The following is a 16052-nucleotide window of genomic DNA, read 5'->3' as shown; positions in this document are numbered from 1 at the left end:
ATGATTAGTACGATAAAAGTTAGCTTTGCAAAAGAAAATACTTGGAAGATGATAGTATTAAAGGGATAAAGTATTTTATGTTTTCCATCCCTCATTCTTCTACATTACTGTAAGTAGAAGAATACCTCAACATAAATTGTGGGGAAGTATACACCAAAAGATAGAAGTCAGTGAAGTTATGAATCAAAATGAGCATCTTCTAGAAAAAAGTGCTCAAGAACCATGGCACCTGGCACTATCACCAAGCCACCTGCACAGAGTTAACTATCCAAAAATCATTCACAACCTGACCCCTGGCTGTAGCTTCATTCATCTTTCCTTCGTGAGAGCATAACAGTCAGGAGACACACAGATGCTTAATTTTAGAGTACATTTCCTTCTTAACCTGACAGATCTTTCCTACATCCTCCTTTGCCACAGAGCAGCCAAAATCATTACACAGCCCGACAGGTTGCCTTGCTGCAGCTTTTTTTCTTTTCTGAAGGGAAGGAGCAGTGATAGCAGGAAGGAACACATGCCACCACTGTACAAAAGGAAGATACATCCCAGAACACCAATTCTCTTTTGGGACAGGTTAACTTTCTGTGACACAGCTGAAGAAAACTCAGTTTCATGCCCCCTGCTACCTCCTCAGTGCTCAGCCTGGCTGGTCTCTCCACCACCTTCAAAATTTTCATCCTGCAAAACTGCTCCAGATGAATCCAAGCACTAGACTGGGATCCCGCAGTCGTTCCAAGAGGACTTCACTGAATTTCATAGATCCAAGCAAGCAAATGCATCCAACCATGAACCTTCTGTGGAGCTTTATAAATCATCCCCAGATTACTTAAGTCAACCATGCAGTGATTTACCTCTTCAAGCACTGAAATATATTTCTAAAGGCAGAGAAAGTTCTATCATTACTCCATTGAAGTGGCAAAATATAAAAATTATTACATGGTAAGAGTATTACATATGCATGAAGTGTTCCTGCTTGCTAGGATAACACTGTGCATGATGGTTGGAATTAATTTTCCAACTAGAATACAATGTTATTAATAAAGCATGACAGGAAAAAATCAAATATGTTGATTTAAAAATCAAGTAATATCTTTGTGCAGCAATCAGATACCACTTCAGTAATGAGTGTGTTATCATAACCCACGAGAGACAAACAGGAACATTCAGGGTATCAATGAAAGAAACCTTTCCTGACTCAGGCAAGCAAATCAAGTGGGATTTTCAGAAACAGTCATTGGACTCTGAGCAAGACAGCTTCTCAGGGAGCCGCAGCCTCACACTCAGAAGAGGCTCTGAAGTTACACAGTTTGTGTAGGAAACACTAACACCTGCCTGTTTTGGCCCTTATCTTAGTTTCCTGAGGAGAAATACCAATATTTCACACCAAGAGTGGAACAAAACTTCTTTTGCTCATTCACTCAGTTACAAAGACCATGTTTTATCCTTAGCTGGTCTGTGCATGGGCAATCAAGTACCATTTACTGACCTATGCACTCCCAGCACAAAGGCTGGATGCTGATGCTGCAAGGAGGTGGTACAGGGAGGGTGAAAGCAAGGGAAAGATGTGGAATCAGCTGGGACAGCATTCCACCACCAGAGTAGCTGATGGCTTCTGATAGGAGCAGCACGCACAAGGAGGGGTGGATGGCATCCATCAGTCTCAATTCCCAAAGGCTGAAACAGGAAAGGAGGCCAACTCCTGAGGATTAGGGATTGACAGAGGTGAAAACTCACTGGAGAATCTGCCACGCAATCCCTCTGTATAGACTGTCTAAGTATTTTTCTGAGCAGAACAAAGAAATGCAGGCGAACAGGTGATTTTGTTTCTGCTAGCCAAGCCTTCTGTTCCTCCCACATTCCTCTTGTCCTTCATCTCAGTATTCAGGCCAGACAACTCTTTATGAAGCAAATATCCACTCCAGTTCCAAGCATCTGTTCCACACATCCCTGCTTAGGCAGAGTTCTCGGCTCTTGCTGCTTTTCCTCCTCCTCTTCCTCTGCCCACTCTCACATCCACAGCCAACCTCTCACTTCCCCTCTTTCAGCACGGTTCAGTTCATCTGCCTGTTTGGCTCCTGCAGAAACTGCCACTCACACACTCCCAGTTCCCCAAAGGCACAGAGAGACATTAGGAAACTGCTTGAAATAGAGCAAGGAAAAAGGTTTTGGTCTTGTCCCGAAGCATTGGAAGTCTGCAGTGCTGCAATTGTTTTAAAGCACCTTAAAATGTATTCCTAGCAAAGCCGTGCATTGCTACATTTCCTGACAGTAGATTTTTGATATTTTTTACCTCCCAGTGTGTGTCCACAACGGTGTGCACATATCCAATAGTTTAACAGCTGAAACTGTGATCTCCTAGGTATCCAAATGGCTGTTAAGTCATTAGCCATAACCTGAGCCTGAGATGAAATGAACAAGGTGGGGACAGAGAGGATCTTTCTGATCAGTCTGAAAATTATTTCCTAAGTAACCTTCGACTCAGTATGCTCCAAAAGGTGCTGTGGACTAAAGCAATCTGTACCAAACAATGCAGAAAATTCATCTGCTGTGTGACTGCTATCAGAAACCACTGTGCACTTCAGAGTGGGCAGACATCTGTTACATCTGTTCCAACGAAAACCCCCAAGGGATATTCTGCAGTTTGGCACCGAAGTTGAATGTTATAATGTCAAATATGAAGCACATAGCACAGCAGGGTGTCCAGGGACAGGGAAAGGCAATCCAAAGGACTGCCCTAGTTTCTGTTAAAAATAGGTCAAAGAGCTGGTATAATCAAAGTCTGGCAGCGCATACTAATTACTGACAGCGCGTCTCACACTTGCAGTGACTGCAAGCAACTCATACACAACCTTATTAGCTAAACACACAAGAAGCCTTTTCAGATATCTAATATTTGAAACATAAATGTAGGTTTCCTATCACTGCAAGAAATTGGTTTTACTCTGGATGACCTGTCAGATTAATTTCCAGTTAAATCAATAAGCAATGGAGACATACTTTCCAGGTAATGATTTAAAATTCATTAATATATGTTTGCTGAACTAATAAACAAATATTTTACACTATGAATATCAAATAGCTTGTAGATGTTAATTATAGAACATAAGATTGCTGCACAAGTGCATAAAAAATCCCACCTGTGTTAGCATTGGCAGGTAGGAAATGGAAAGAGAACAGACAAATTTTATGCTTTTTTACAGGTAAAATGTGACTTTAAGATAAAAATTAGTCTCCATACCCAAAAATTAATACATATCCTTGACAACATTGCATTTAGGGCTGTTCAGAAAATTCTTTTTAATTTGATCAGAAAGTAGCACAGGAGGAAAAGGACAATGTTACTGTATCACCAGCTCAGTCTCAGTCACAAATTGCTCCATGTATCCATTCTTTGGGAGCCACCAATGCTGCCAGAGGACGGAAAAAGCTGAGAAATTAATTTTGCAGTTTGTACTAAAACAAAACATGAATTGACATGTTAAAAAAGGCTCTTTCAGAGGTCCCAAACAACCTCACAAAACCTTCCTAAGTGAACACCTGCAATGCAATAAAGAAAAATCTTGACTCTGAAAGTGATGCCATGTAACAATGATTTCAGTTAGACGCATTCATAACTCACACGTTGCAAAATTATTGACTTGGCTCTATCACCTCGCCTCTTCAATCTGTTCACCCTACCAGAAAAATCTGAAATAGCAACAAGATTATGGATTTCTGAAGCCTAAGAAAGAATTGCACAAAAATGCTCTCAGAAAATTATTTTTCTTGACAAATTTCTCAATTTTCAAGGAGTAGGATAAGGAAGCAGATAAATTTTTCTAAATCTCTCTGGAGTTAGCACAATTTTTAGCCAAACAACCAATGTGTTTCAAAAGCTTTTTTCTAATTGTGAACAAAGGAAAGGTTCCCTCTTCCTGCTCTAATGCAAATGTTTTGCATACAGCCAATATGTGGACCTTGCTAATAGCAATTTGCTGCTCAAACAGTAGAGTGAATTTAAAAACCAGAAAATGCACTTGTCCCTTCAAATGAATAGATTTCCCAATTACCGCAGAGGCCACACTCAGCAATACAAAGAAATTTTCTAGTATTCTTAGTTTCAACCTAGAAACCAATAAAACAATCTCATTTACTTATAATCTCTAGTAGGGCAATTTTTTTAACAATTGGGTAATTCTATGCTTTAAGTTGAAAGAAACTCCTGTCTCAGCAAAGGTCTCGTGGTGAAGAGTGCTGTTGATTGTGTTTTGCAATCAGCAGTGGAGAGAGAGCTGGCTGAAGCACTGTTTGCCCAAGAACACACAACTGAGCATTACTTGTCAAGAAATAATTGTGTTAATCTAAGGCATTTAAATTGGATAGGCTAGAATTAATGGCTGTGTTTCTCAAAGATAATTTTTCCTATGGTATAAGTTACTTGCAAGATGTATTCAGAAATACCAATGTAGGAAGTTATCCAGGCATGGGGCAAAAGGGTACTTGTGAGCATTTGGCTCCATAAGGCCATAGGAAACTCAGGCACCTTCAGCTTGCACTGGCACTCAGCATTTTTGATCTTGTAAAAAGCAGCAAGACATTAGAATGCTTTTGACCCAAGAATTGTTGCTTCCAAGTCAGGTTATTCTGACACACACATCAATCCTGAAAATCCATTCATCCCTCCAGCAGGATTTTGCTGACACCATGTTCAGACACATGGGGAAAGAAGACCCTCATTTTAATAAGTGGATGTATATGGATGGATTAGGCACATTAAGAAAATTTAGTAATATGCCTGCAAGAAAGCTATTAATTTAGCAAATAATCAATATCAGAATTCTGCAAAGTAATCAGAAAGCATGTGAACTCAATAAAATCTATTTAGACTAAGTTATCTCCTTTTCTTCTACCAAGACTCACATTATTAATTTCAAATTACATCATTTCCAGCTTGTTTACTAAATCTAGACAACCAAAAGGAAAGAGGGAGGCAGTGAAGGCACAGCAGAATGGTGTGGTACAAAGGCTCTGATTAGCAGCATTTCCTGTATTTCCTGTATTAGATGGTAGGTCACACAAGCTACTTGAGTGTTGGTAAAGTCTACAGGAATACTGATGGAAACACTCTACATTTGAGAAGCAGTGAAAATATTTCCATGAGATGGTCAATTCTGCTGTATAAATAATGGCAGCCTCTTCAATTTTCTCATGACAGCATTGATCCTGGGGGCAGGATCAGTAGGAGATTGATCAGTGAAGCATTGCAGTTATACACCAATCCATCATTCAGTAGAGGTTATCTAATGCTCATGGCTGCTGCTCTGTTGAAACCAGCAACCCACACAGTAACCACTCTAAACTCTCTGGTTCCAACAGTGCCAACATGGACAAATTTGGCTGTAACAATTCATTAGTGAACAGTGTTGAAATTCCTGTAATTCAAAAATCAGCACCTTTCCTAATCGCTCATCTCTGTGCTTTCAAGGCACAATGTCCTTTACCATTTTTCATTGCACATTGTAAAAAGGATGGAGGAGAAAATCACATTATAGTCAGATCTTGGCAGTACTCTTCAAACAGAGGATTCTTCCATGAACAATATATTATGAACAGTTTGGAGTCAATCAAAGCACCGTGTCTGTTAACTTATAAGCTCAGAAAGTGCAGTCACTCAGCATTTGTTTCTCTTGACCTTAGCCACAGACTGATGAATTCTCTGCAAGCACAGCCCAGCTCATATCATAAAACCTCACACTTAGGAGATAAAAAAACCCCTCAGTCTCACACCTGACCGGTCCATTGTAGCTGAATGCTACATAAAAAATTCATTGTATAAACAAACTAGCCTGGCTTATTACTTTAAGAGATAACTAGATCTTGTCAAAACAGCCATCAGACACTGCTGAGCACCAATACTAAACAAGAGCTCCACAACATTCATCACCTTTTATTTTTTTAATTTCTATAACCCAGAAATTTCCACAAATGCTTTCCTTCTTTAAAAACCTGGAAGCAAGAGTTGCATCCCATAACAAATATGGGAAACTACTCTCCCCTTTGATGTTAGTTAATGCTAAATGAAGTTTCATGCATACATGATGAGCAGGCACAGCATCCCTTATGTGAAAGCTTCTGACCAAAGTAGATTTTTCTGTCTAATCCCCCACAAGAAATAAGTCTTAGGCAATCATACTACACATGTGTGCTTGTCCAGCTATCTGTTTTCCCAGCAGCTTTTCAACACCAATTTGAGCTCTATTTGCACTTTGAGAATATTAAAACTCTACAAGTTTCCCAGAAATTGGAAGCTATGCAAAGGAGATGAGGCAAGAGAAAGATGCATAATTTTCTTTTCAAGCCTTTAACCCATTCCCTTAACAAAATCTCTCTCCTATACAAGCATCTGGAGAGTCGGTACCCCAAAATACAGAAACAGGCACAAAAAGCCAAGCTCAGGGCAGTCAGAAACTGCTGACCAAGTCCATGGGCAATGTCCTCAGAGCCATCCCTGCTCACCAATCCCCTTATCACACTTCAGGCCCCTCCAGCATTGCTCAGACACCTTAAGAAGAACACAGATCTCACTGCCTAATCTTTGCTCACTGGCACTCACCAACACATGCCTGTCTTGAAATAACATTTTCATTCAAGAATCTGAAAAGGACAGACAGGTCATTAAAAGTTATTAATTATGTATTTTTTTTAATCTTGTGAATTTTAATTGAGACACAAAAAACAAAACCCACAAACTCTTCTCCAAGTGATATCAATACATTAGACAGTGGAAAGATGCTGAACGTGGTTCTTAATTCCCCAAAAGTACCAAACCTCCCTTGTTTCAATGCATTGCTTATTTGTGCCTTTGGGACCTACTTGGACAAAGTTTTTGGGTTTGGTTCCATTATGAGGGCAATGTTCCCTCACAGTGGCCAATGCAGAATAAAGCTTCTGTACCACATCTATAAAAACTCAGGCTTGCTTTTCAAGTAGGGCTGAGCAAAAATCAGCAACAAGAGTAGACCCTTTAGACAATACCTGAAGTGGCACACAAAATATTGAAATTCTGATAATGTAAGACTTAAAATAAAAATCTGATGTCTCATAACTAAGTCATGAGACCTTGTCAGCTCACTACAACAGTCTCAGTGCTTCCTCTAAAAGCCAGGCTGTCTCCAGGGAGCCATCTTGCTAATATTTCTCAGTAGAACGTAGTCTGAGCACAATTGCCACTAATTTTACTTACCTCATTTGCTTGGTATCTCAGATTTTTATAATGGCTGGCACTTCTGATGCATGTTAATATGGTTTAAAAAGGAATCAGGCTGAATAAAGAGAAGAAAATGCTATTGTCTCCTTTCCATGTGTAGCTGAAATCTAATTGCAAGCCCATTTTCCTGGCAGAGCTACCAGTTTTTCACACAGGTCTCATTCCTAAAGATGTTCACTGCACTTCAGTGCAAGGAATTAACTGGTACCAGAACAGGAATTGTTCAAAAGCACAGCCAGAACCTGGGCAGCCTGTGGGGAGATCATGCCTGGGGACAGGGGAGATGGAAAGATCCCTCACCACTCAGGGCAAGGGTCTGAGTTTGTAATTGGGAGAGGGATGGGAGCAGGGAAGAACAGGATCCATTTCCTGGGGGATGCCTGAGGGGAGGCTGCACAGCAGGGCAGCTGCAGCTGGGCAGAGCAAGCAGGGCAGAAGCCCCAGGGCAGAGCTCAGGACATGTCGGAGGAGCACAAAAGTTCCTTCTGGGGGGGTTTTGTGCCCGATGGACACCAGCTCTTTCCCCTCTCCCCTGGATGTTCCTGCTCCAGCAGCAATGCCTGTGACCTCTGCAGGCTGCTCAGTGTGCTCACAGAGCCATAGGATTTGAAATTAGCAAATGAATATTTAATCAATTAATATCAGGCAAGCGTGACAGACTCAGATAAGCCAGTCTTTTCCACAGTGGGAAATCACTAACATTTCATTTCAAAGGGCATATTTCTGTGCCTACCTTGTGTAAAACACAAGTAATAAAACAAAAGGAAAAATAAGCCCATTTCCACACTCCTCTACAGATTTTTTTACAATGTACAACAGAACAGCATCAAGGCTTTGGTAGCTATCTAAGAAATAAAAATTAAAAGCTGTAAGTTTTTTTTAGTTTCAGACTCACTGAAAAGGAAATTACCCCACACTTCTCTTTTCTTTTTTTTTTTTTTTAAACATCCCAAATGCAGATAGTGGTCTGAACCTCACCACCTGGGTAGTTCTTCTGCCAAAGAGCAGCAGTAGGCATGTTAAAACTTTGCAGCTCATCACTCACAGTAATGCTCTGTACCTGTCAGAAGCAGCAGCACGTTCCTTCCATGAGCAGAACTGGCTGCTCCTGTCCATTTTTGGCACCCCAGCTCAGGAAGGTTTGGTCAAGGCAGAACCCAAACAGGGCACCTCTACCACAACCCTTTCCACCAACTAGATTTTCCAGCAGCCCCTCCCTGGGCACCTCATCCTTCCTGGGAAGGGTCGTGGGAGCGCCTCGTGTTCCCAGTGCTCAGGCATGGCCATGGGAGCAAGTCTGCAACTGGGAACTTCTTTCTCCACCCACAGAGATCACAGGGAGGAAAATAAAAAATAAAATGTGGAACTACAAAAAAAAAAAATAAGCACAACTAATAATTTAAGAAAGGTAGACACTTTTGTTGTCACCACACACACACTCTGCAGGCACAATTACTGAACCACTCGCAGCATGGCTATGATTTTCAGTGGAAGGCAAAGATGAATCTGCTGTTTTGTCACCCCACAAAGCTCTCAATGAGGTTAAATTACAGGCTACAGACACAGGTCCAAGTGGCCCATCAAGACCATACTTTTAGGAGTTTTCATGAAGGATACAGAGCCTTGTGCAACAGCTACTGGAGAGAGCTTTCCCTTCAAGTGCTCAGGGCTTTTATCTTTTCAGAGATGATAATTGGCTTCACTCCCCAGAGTGGATTTATGCATGCTTATTTCCATGGATCAGTTTTTATCTGTGACAGTAATTGCTGTCCATCCCCATGTGCAGTTTTCACCTTACAGTGTTAGACCATGCTGCTGCTAGAGTGCACAAGGCACTGATTTCCCAGGCCACCACCTTTCTAGTTCCAAACCCCCCATCCTCAAAACTTGCTGATCATGAGCTCACACAGACCACCAGCCACCTGTGAGTGTATTTAATTTACAGCAGAGATGCATTCTGCCTAAGAAAAATATCGGAATACTCCCTTTCAAGCATTAGTTGAAAGCAGCTGGATTCACCAGCAACTTTGGGGACAGTGATTGGGCACTTTGCCAGGATTTTCCTGCCTTGTCATTCTCCAGTCATACTCAAAAGAGCACGAGGGCTGTCAAAAAAAAAAAAAAAAAACAACAACAACAAAAAAAAAAAAAAAACAAAAACCACCTCTCAGTGCAACAAAGCTGTTGTATTTCAGATCTTTAGAAGTGTCCTTTCTGGGATTCCTTGGTTAAAAAGGGCACGGTGGGAGGTAAGGAAAAATATTCATATTCTTTTTTCCTCCCCAGGAAAAACAAACTCCCACCGGTATCTTTTTCATTGGTATGTACCTTTTCTTCTAAGGAAAGGAAAAATACTCTGCTATATTTAAAAAAAAAACCTAGCAACCAAGCCAACTGTCCTTTAAGGTTTTACAAATACTCTGAATCCCTCATAGAAGCAGACTTCTTGTTTGAAATGGGAATTTGCAACCTGTGTCTGGATTCTGCCAAAACATGCAACTTCTACCCTTTGTTTCATGTTCAAGGATAAGCCGTTTGCTTGGGAAGGAGATCCTCTTCAGTAAGTAATTAAGAAAAAGTCTATTTTAGAGCAGGATAGCTGCCCTGCAGGTTATGCATTGAAATTCCTCTACTGCACAGCTGATAGCCAAGGAGGCTCCTTTTAATAAAATCTAAATTTGCCTTTAGCCTTCCTGTAAATGTGGTATTTACCTTATGTTAACAATCTTTCAGTGATGATAGCAAATGCACTGCAGACAGAAAAGAAATGCAATCCCATACAGTAGAGTATCTGTGTGGCAAAACAATAGCACTACATCCTTTGTGCAGTAGCATCTGCCAAGTCTGATAAGCAACTGCAAGAAAACACTTTTTAATGTATAAATCGTGATCCGTGTACAACACATGGAAGAAAATTTGAATTGCCTGGACAAAAACCTGAGCAATGCAGTGCTCTGGAATTACAGCCCTGGATTTTACTTACTTATCTGCCTTGCAGTGGGAATAGTATCACCTCCAAAAACAGTCTTTTTGCTCCAAAAGAAATCCCATTATCAAATTGAGAAAAAAGCTGCTTAAATCTGAGGCTGTGCACAGCCTTTTGCTTCCAGAAAACAAGTTCTTTGTTTCCAACAGTATATTTGAATATACATATCTTCCATGCAAGAAATTATCGTACAATGTATCTCAATATAAACACTACAAGAAACCTAGAATCCACCATATTATACTTCAGATAGTAGAACTACAATGAAGCTAGAAGAAAACACCCTGACTGCCCTCAAAATTATGATTAAATCCTCTGAATTTAACTATGTAGAGTTTATATCTAATAGAGAAAAATTTACCACAATACTACCCTCAAAATTAGGGCAAGAATGCTTAGGACACAAGAAGCTGTATTTTGTTGGCAAAACACAATATCAGCCCTGTGCCAAGCCATAGCAAGCTGAGGTGTCTTGAAGTTTATTCAGCAAGAGATCTCTCTGATGCAGACTTGGTTTTCTCCCACACTACTTTTAATTGTGAAGAGGTTGTTCTGATTCTCCAGAAGGAAGAAACACAGACAGCACACAAACTCTATGCAAACTTTAGATATATTATGTGAATAATACACCCCCCTCTCCTTCTCTGTTTGGACCCTTCTTGCCCACCACAGCAAGAAAGACCAGGGAGGGTGAAGTTTCCTCCAGCAAACCACGAAAGTGCTGTGCCCCAGGCCCAGCCTTGTCTCCTCAGCCCTGACAGGAGCAGCCTCATGCAGTATCTTAAAAATAATTAGCAGAAGACACAAAAGATTCAGTGAATTTCATTGGCATAAAACTTCTCAGGATGAATCTTAGAATTTGTACCTTTGGGGGTTGGTAACACTAATCCTACCACTGAAACCTCTGAGCACCTCTGAATGGTCATTACCATGAGCACTGACAGGTATATTATACACTCACAGCAAATACTTAAGGAAGCAGAAAATCAGCCAAAGAGCTCTGTGCATTTGCATAATTTGCCAGAACCTGTGAAGTGTGTGCTTGCAAGCTGTAGAAATGTCAAAATATACTTTCAGTGGTAGATGATGCTCAATGTTTGATTCTAGGTCTTGAAATCCAGAATACATCTAATTTAGAAATATAACACTAAGGCAAATGCCCCTTTCAGCTAAACATATTTCAAGTATATGGGCAGTTTATAATTTTTAAAATATTTTGATGGGAATACAGCATTAGAAATTTCTTAGCCTATTATGCTACACTCTTGGTGTCTGCATTTTTACAGCAAACATGAAGTTGGAGGTACCCCAGCCAGGCATTTATAGATGAAGGATGCACTGATTCCCTCAAGTCAGCTGTTGAAAAATCAGTTGCTCTGTATGAAATTCAAACCCAGGAGGATTAAAGAGTTCAAATTAAAACATTCAACTGGATGATCAGTGATGACCATCTCACTCCCTCTGGTATTGATTTTGGAAGACCAACAAGTGCTTTCCAAAAGTAGGAAGCCCCTACTTTAATATTTATGACCCAGTCACAGGTGTCAAGTGCTTTTCTGGTCATTTTTGTTCCATTCCCTCCTGGTGCTGCCAAAATACAGCCTTGGGTCCATACCCACCACTGGTATCTGCCTCACCATCAGGTGGCAATGCAGCAACATGCATCCCTCACCTGAAGCCACAGGGGCTGACCACCCTCTTACTTGAACTGCTGGAAAAATTGAGACAGTATTTGGAAATACCCAACTGAATAAAAAACCCAAACAAAATTGATTGGGGCTTTTCCTCCTTTTCACATCATCTATGTTTCTAAGGAATTCAATTTGCAATTCTGTGTCTCAGATATTCCTGGGTTGTGTGATAATGATTCCTTCCCTCACTTTGCTCAGAAGAGCACCTATGAAGAAAGAACACTCTGGTAGTGTGTCTGAAGGGCAGGCAACAGTCTAGAAAGTCCAACAGGTGCCTGAGAGCTGGTGGGACGCATTTCTGCAAACCATGGGAACATGAGGAGTCACCTCAGCACAAAAAGCTCAGGCAGTGGCCTCAGTTAAAACTGAAATTTCCCCCCACTCCATCACATCACCTGGGGAAGGCTTTTTGCAAAGCAAGGAGCACAGATAACCACACATAATGAGTTTCACCACAGGCTGGAGGCTCCCTCACTCCTCTGGGTCATAGGCAAGGCGCAGGACTTAGAGAGATGAGATGGTTAAATCATCAGGCACCAACTTAGTCCAACATCTAAAAAACAGCTTAAAATCTTTTTTTCACTTCAAATCTGCTCCTGTTTTGCCTTGATGTCTGTTTTTACAGCTTAAAAATCCAGGAAGGGATGTTAAGGACGTACAAGATGAACTTTAAATAAACCAGGAGATTTGTGTTTTGCTCAGACACTCGGTGATTTCAGAGCACAAAAGGAGAGATGCAGGAGGCTCCCATGCAGGGTGAGAGCACCCCCTCTGTCCTGTCAAACTACTTAGCCCAACAGTAGTTATAAAAACTCTTAGGGACTGATTTTTAAGACCTCATTTCCACAAAACGCAAACACTGCTTTTCTAAACACCACTAGCACTTAAGCCTTAAACAATGAATATGTTTCAGGAGATAAATTCTGTAGCTACCAAGAAAAATTGCCAGCAATTTCAGGGGGGTTGGGGGAGAGGTGGTTTGACCAGGAAATCACATTTCAAATCTGTCAGGCTGAAATGCAAAATGAGATTTTCTCTTATAGGAAAAAACTTTAATGAAAAATGTATTTTAAAAGTTACAAGCATTCACATTTCATTAAGAAAATACTTTTTTCAAATGAAAGAGTAACTCAGTCCCATTTGAATGTCCTGGATTTCTCTTTTTCTTTGTCTTGCTTTGTTACATTTATAATGCCAGAAAAGTAGCTTTTAACTAAGCAGCAGCTGGAGTCAGACTCTGGGAATTATTGTGTTTTCATCTATGCTTGGTCCGACTCCTAACGAGACCACTTCCTCTGGAGGGAATCAAAGTGTTTTACATCACAGGGTCACAAGCTATGACATATGTAAGTGCTCTGCAGGAATTCAACAAAAGCATTTGCACATAGAAAGGACTGGAAAAAATTGTTTCCATTAAGTCTTATTCATTGACTCTTTAAAATTCCTGCAAACAAATTCCACATTCTGCCTCTTGTTTTCTTCGTGGACCGTAACATTGGCCTTTGCATTCAGCTTGTGTTATGAAATTCAGCTGCACCCAGAGCAGAGCACCCAACTCTGAGGGCCCAACAAAACGAGAGGTGCAAGTACAAACTCTGTCCCCTCCTTCAGTGTGTTACTGCAGCAGTTTGACATCACTGATTCAGGTGAGAAACTGAAGAGTCCAGCTTTGTATAATTTCATTTTAGAGAACAAGCACACACACACGCAAAAGAAAAGAAAAAAAACCCACCCCAAAAAACAAAAAAGCATGGGAAAGTTCAGAAGTTTTAAGAGCTCTAGCCTGGAACAGAAATCTTCAACAATCTGACCTTGCAAATGATGGGCTACTTAAATACAGACAACTAAACTAGAACTTTTATCTACGTTCCAAAGATGACGACACTTAAATTTTCATTTTTTTAAAAACATGGCTATCCATGGAGAACACAAGCATTCCTTTAAACTCATTTGATTGGGCAAAGGACAACAGAAGTGTTTTAAGGGCTTTTAGCAAATCTCCCTCCACGTGTCAGTTCCTCCAGGCAAGCTCTTAATTCCAGGTCTGTTTTTGGTTAAGCTGGTGACTGAACTGCAGCAGAGCACACAATGCAATATTCCCTGAAGTCTGGCTGACTGGTCCATAGTCTACCCTCACTACCACACTGCAGGCTTCTGGCTCCAGCTGAGTCTTCCCCATTCCTTGCCCTGCCTGAAGGCTTCTGAAAAGCTCCACTCTCCCAACTGCTCCCATGAAGAAGCACATTGCACAAGCTCCACCTGATCAATCCAGTTCCTCTGCTCTGTAAGGAATATGAATTTTAATGAAAGTCATAAAACCACAAATACTGTATCACCATAAAGGGGGTTTACAAGTCCTGAGCACACAGATTTGTCTTTCTAGGCACAATCCCTGTACATTAAGAGGGAGGGATGCAAAGCCATGGCCACACTGAGCACAGTGGTGAGCTCTCCACTCCTGCTGTGTGCCATGGGCACTTTACAGAGCAAGATATGTTTGTTGCACAGAACAGTGCCCACTTGCTCTGCTCCACGTTCTCCTTTTGTAATCTGCACTGAGGCCCTCAGCATCTGCCTCTTCAATTCAGATATTCTCATGTGTGACCACCTGAGTGCAGCAGGACAAATCTATAGAAAGGAGTACCTGTGTGAGGAACCTCTACAGCTTTTCACACCTCAGGAAGACTGTGAAAGGAAGAAGTGCCCATCAGCAGAACTCGAGATTCCACCTTTGAGAGACAGCAATAGCTCCTCTGAATCAGATGGTGACAGAAAAAAACATTGGGGTAAATACACCTGCTTAATTGTCACCCACCATCAATGTCTAAAAATCCCTAAATAGCTACACCACCCTATGAACACTGCTTTAATTACATTTCCCCAAAATAAAAACCCTTTCATGGAAAGAGGTTATGCCTGCCTACAAGTATTCCCCAAACTTGTGTCAAAGGAGCTGTAGGAGCCACACATAAGATACTCTAACTGTTTAGTGACTGAGAAGAATAAGCAAAGTTGTGGTCAGAAATTGCATTTCAGGCCAGAACATACAGATAGAGTGAGGAAAACTCACCAGCAGTGACCACTTGATTCCAATGTTTGTTTTCTGTGACGTTACTGTCTCTCAGGAGCCCCCCAAAAGTTGACACAAACCCAGATCACCAAATTCATCCTTTGCTCCCCTGCCATGTGTCCTATATCGGCCAACCAAAGAAGCACAAGCATTTAGCAAACTGAAAAGAGCATTCAACAAATATAGAAGTTTTTAATTACAGTGAAGCAGAAGCTCCATTGCTCTATGTGTTTTTCCCCTCACCCTCTCTAACATCATCACAATACACTTATGAAATGATGGGTGATATCAGAAAATGACCAAAAAGTGACCTATAACACCTTGTTTAGGTTTCAAGCTTAGTTACCACATGAAGATTTATACCTGATAGAGGTTGACAGCTCAATTCAGTTTACATTTACTGTGGTCTAAGCCCACAGCAGAACACAGGCAGAAAAATCAGCAGCAGTCTATAATCCCCATTTCTCCCTGCTACAAAGAGAACTTTTTGGTAACAAAAGTTCTTAAAATTGCATATTGTGACTAAACATAAAGAGATAAAGTAAAACACATACCAGGCTTCTCTATAAGAGTTTCTGCAGAGAGCAAAGTGCTCCTCACTGTCAACTTGAAAGCAGCCACCTCCCCTAGCTCCAAGGTGTGCCTTTGCACAGGAGAGGTGTGAGCAGGACCTTTGGTATGTGGCATGGCCGGGCACACAAAGGAGCTGCAGCAGACTGAAGTGGCACAGATTTCAAAGGCTGAGAACCATGTGTCTCTGGGAGCTTTCCACTGAAGAGCTGCTCACTTTCACAAGGCATCATTTTTTAAAGTAACCACCCTGTTGTAAGCATTACTCAGGATTAAAGTTACCAGCGAGGAAATTATTTTACTGATCACTGATTTATATTGATTTATCTTCATTTTTATCATCTCTAGGCTATTCCTATAGCTCAGAAAATATTACAGGCCTCATCAACCCTTCTATAGAACAAGATTCAGATGACTGCCAGACCAGTTGGTTTGCTGGGTGATTTATTTTATGAAATTCATGCTGAGAGAACACTCCCTAAGCAAAAC

At 41.0% G+C, this 16052-nt stretch overlaps 1 long non-coding RNA gene across 1 annotated transcript in view; it reads right to left on the bottom strand.

The window, feature by feature from the left end:
* Positions 1 to 15630, bottom strand: part of LOC119705265 — a 142197-nt gene extending 126567 nt beyond the window's left edge. The window contains exon 1 of the long non-coding RNA XR_005258179.1: positions 15548 to 15630. This is a non-coding gene — a long non-coding RNA (uncharacterized LOC119705265). The remainder of the gene's footprint in view (positions 1 to 15547) is intronic.
* Between the last annotated feature and the right edge of the window lie 422 nt (positions 15631 to 16052).

This window comes from Motacilla alba, chromosome 10 (assembly GCF_015832195.1).
Source record: "Motacilla alba alba isolate MOTALB_02 chromosome 10, Motacilla_alba_V1.0_pri, whole genome shotgun sequence".
In the NCBI taxonomy this organism is placed as follows: domain Eukaryota; kingdom Metazoa; phylum Chordata; class Aves; order Passeriformes; family Motacillidae; genus Motacilla; species Motacilla alba.
Note: the sequence above shows the minus strand (reverse complement) of the source record. Positions and strands in the feature narration are given on the sequence as shown.